We start from the raw sequence: 4,320 nt of genomic DNA, 5'->3' as shown, positions 1-4,320 counted from the left end.
AACATGGACATCTCACCTATCTTTTTGAACACTTCCACAACTTTACACCAGAACCTTTACCAGGAACTTTACTACCAACTTTAAACCCGAAACGACATAACATACCATAGCGTTGCTACTTGCGTTGGCGCGAGCATAAAGAAGCATCATATACTCGTATATATATAAATATTAAAACATTGAAAACCAGGAATCGTCAATCTACAACAACTTAATAATTATCATTGCGAAGATATGTACTTGCGTTGTATTTGGCCTACGCAGTGTGAAAATCAGGTCCATTGCCGATTTTAGTTGCACTGAACATGGCAGACATGGCGGCTGTCTGGTTGTTTTGATCCAATTCATCTCAGAAAAACGGCATAACTCAATAAATAAGTAGCGCCCAGTAGCGCCCAGTTACCGCGAGCAAGCCAGAGGTTTATAGATTCGTTTGAGCTATTAACTGTGACGCTAGCTGTGTCGATGGTTGGATACCGAGCCAACTACAAGGAATTGTGGGCAAGAATCTGAAACGGTATTCTAACCCTAGCAATACCGTTTCCTGGAGCTAGCACTAACAGAGGTTTATGTATATAATAAGCGCTCGATCGTGGGCTCAAGGATAGAGAGCATGCTCAGTTATAAACATCATCCTATCCTATCACCGTCCTGGACATCATCTCTATCCTTGAACCGGTTCATGGATATAAGCGCTGACCACAATTCATTTTCGCAAATGTGCGACACGTGCAAATGTGAACAGCTCTTATATCCTTGGTCCCTAACAGAAATAGCTCTACCGGTGTAGCCCCTTCGGTCCTGCTACAGGCTCCCAGTAGCAGGAGAGAAGGAGCTACACTGGTAGAGCTCTAACAGACATGCATTCACACATGATGCACGTACACACATACAAGCACATGCACACAAACACACTCACCGCATGCACGCACGCATGCGCGCGCACACACAAAAACAGTGACACACACACACCGCACACATGCATGCACACACATACACACACACACATGCATGCACACACATACATGCACACACATACACACACACTGTCACACACACACACACGCATGCACACACATACACACGCACACACACGCACACACACACACACACACACACACAAACAGTGACACACACACACCACACACACGCATGCACACACGCAAGCACACACACACACACATGCATGCACACAAATACACACACACACACACATGCATGCACACACATACACACACACTGTCACACACACACACACCACACACACACACACCACACGCACACACGTACGGCAGTACGTTTAATCAACATTTAATTGTTATTACCAACAGACTCGGGCGTAGGAAAGCTACGAAGAGTCAGTACGTGGGCTGGCCCTATCAGCGAGGGTACGCTGTGACCGCGCGCGTTCGTCTAGCGCACAACACTAATAGTCGTAACTACACAGCATTTCTTTGCATCTGATGGCATAACACAGGGTTCGTAGTGGGTCTTCCAAAGTCTTATAAGTACTTATTTTGCCAAAAATAAAATAAGGGCCCTTATTAGTACTTATTTTTGGTGAAATCTTAGAAAAGTACTTAATAGTCCTTATTTTTTGCCAAAGGACCATTTTTATAAGCTGGAATAATTAAATCTGCTGTGCAATTGTGTATAAATATTATTAGTGTACTATAATAGTCGGTGATCTATCAGAAATCGCGTAAAAAAGTCTTATTTTAGCCTCCAGAATAGGTCTTATAAGTCCTTATTTCAACATGTGTCTTACTACTATGAACCCTGTAACGGTCTGTCTATCCGTCCGTCGTGTTAATCGTGCGTCTGCCGTCCGTTCTAACACACTAACGGTCTGTCTATCTGTCCGTCTGCCGTCCGTTCTAACACACTAACGGTCTGTCTATCTGTCCGTCTGCCGTCCGTTCTAACACACTAACGGTCTGTCTATCTGTCCAGGGCAAGGGGGCGCCGGAGGTCGCTCGTCCGATGCGAAGCGGGCAGCGGGGATTAGGACCGGCCAGCGAGCGGGAAGCTGTTCAGCCTCAGTCGGACTTCCAACGAGATGGCGTTAGGTAAGATGCTGAGAAGCTCGAACTCGGACGCGTCTGCGAGCGGAGACGCGGTCGCGTGGCGAACCCCGGTAACCTGAAGCGGACGAGAGGGAGCGGGTGGCGGTTGCCTATGGCGACACCCTTGTACCCTGGAATGGACGAATAGCGAGTGGTGGGGGTTGCCATGGTTGCCGTGTACCCCAGCCTACAGTTACCCTGGTATCCCTGAATGTCTGCCCATTCGTAAGTCACACCGGTATGTACTGCTGCGTTTACCTGTAGACCTTCGATTCTTTAATGGACGCAGGACGAGCCACGCACTACATACTATGCAAGAGCCATTACCCCGAGTGTACAACTGCTGAATGTGGAAAACCATGTGTCGTTTTCAGAATAAAACTTAATAAAGTTTACCTACTTATTTTGATACTTCTCTACGCGAGATATTATGCAGGAGTCATGAGCTAGCCAATGATAATCAACCGCTTTGTCTGTACGATCGTTCCCTATGCGAGATATAAAGGCTAGAAGAATCGAGTAAGTGTCGTAGTAATCCTAGCGCATAATCACGCGCCCATCACGCCCTCTCGCACTTTTAGTGACTCGCATGATATATACAACACCATGGTTAGTCATGTTGTAATATATGCTATGGCGTCACTACACGCGCGAGAGGCGTGTTAAGCTGGGTGATATTGGCGCTAGGATTACTAGGAATTACTCGATTTTCTAGGGCGCTTATGATCTCGGCATAGAACATCGTAGAGACAGCGGTTGATCTTATATTGGCTAGCTATGACTCGCTGCATAATATTCCGGTAGAGAAGTACTACATATACAGGTAGGTATAACTTTATTAATTTGCTGAAATGAGCACCATGGTTTCCTCTTTCAGCGTTGTCACGCTCTGGGGGTTACAATGGGCTCTTGATACTAATACCCTTTTCGCGCTTGCTGCAGTGGGCGTACATCTAGCATGCTAGTGTATAGCACGTAGAGTACGGTTTACGATCAGCGTTGGCCAGATCAAAATTACCGGAGAAGTTTGTACCCTTCGCAAATACGACGAGCGGTGACTGTGGGGGGGGGGCGGGGAAGCACTCGGCCGCATGGGGTAATGCTGCAAGAAATTGCGATGTCTACTGTGGGTGTCGTTTTGCAGTCGTGTATCAAGGAAAGTGTTCAAGCCATGCGCAGGCAATGGCATCTCATTCATCGAAGGTCTTTAGGTCCGGCGCAGTTAGTACGTGCAGCAGTGGCGGCAATCCGTTGTGAATTGCGCATGGCTGGATAGCTGGCAGACTACCGTGTTGGATTATCGGCTTGGTGTGGAAAGTGAGTGTGTTGCGAGGTTCGCTGTCTGTGTGTGCTGTACAGGTAAAAATTCTGTTCCGTTGGCGTTGTGTGTTAATCGCCGGCTGTGTGCGGCTTGTACAGCAACGCTCAGTCTGCCTGCAGACAGAGATCTATATATGCATAGCAGGTCTCTACCCTTCTGTCTTCTGTATTGGTGATGTGTTCTGGGTTTCTTCTTGAGGGGAAATTAGACGATAGCTCCGTAAAGAAGGTAATGGCCAGTTTGGGAAAAAAGCGCGCATCGATGGATTCCAAATTTATCAGATGTAATTGATATACTTATAGGTTGTATAGATACGATACGTACTTATTCAAGTAAATGGCAGGAACACTTTTCACTATCGGCGATGTTAAATATACAACGGGCGGTGCGCACGCTGTGGGCCTGTTCTGTATAACTATAAGAACCCTTTTAATATACCCCCTTTGCTTGTAGGCATGCTATTGTGTTATGACTTTGCCGCTACCCTGCGTGCTGGTATGTCCAAGTTGTCTATGCAGTTGTCTATAGATCATGTCTTGTGCAACGACTGCTTAACCCAGTCTGATATTTTAATTTGTTTATTTGCTACTATGTAAACAGTAGTGAAAATCGACTAAAAACCTAGCTGGATCTGCTCAAAAGTTATTCTGGACATTCTAGTCCCATTCTGGTGATGCTATTTCCAGCACCAGCCCTACAGGTGTTAACAGGACTGAGTGGAAGTACTAATGTAATAACAATGATCGAGATGTAGAGGGAGCAGCAAGCGGTGAGAAGGCTATGTGCCTCCAGGGTAAGCTGGGCGGAACGTACCCTGGCGTATGGTGCGGATACCCGGAACGTACCGCTGGTACTATCATAATATGACGTACGCGTACGCTCGCTACTCCACTAACGAGTCTAGGGAGTCGCCTACAGCCTACTTCGCTAACG

At 46.7% G+C, this 4,320-nt stretch overlaps 1 protein-coding gene across 2 annotated transcripts in view; it reads left to right on the top strand.

Moving 5' to 3' along the window:
* LOC106811481 (interferon-related developmental regulator 2-like) overlaps positions 1 to 4,320 on the top strand; it is a 26,856-nt gene that overhangs the window by 956 nt on the left and 21,580 nt on the right. The window lies entirely within an intron of this gene.

The sequence above is a fragment of the Priapulus caudatus genome, unplaced genomic scaffold (genome assembly GCF_000485595.1).
Source record: "Priapulus caudatus unplaced genomic scaffold, Priapulus_caudatus-5.0.1 Scaffold543, whole genome shotgun sequence".
NCBI lineage: Eukaryota > Metazoa > Priapulida > Priapulimorpha > Priapulimorphida > Priapulidae > Priapulus > Priapulus caudatus.
Note: the sequence above shows the minus strand (reverse complement) of the source record. Positions and strands in the feature narration are given on the sequence as shown.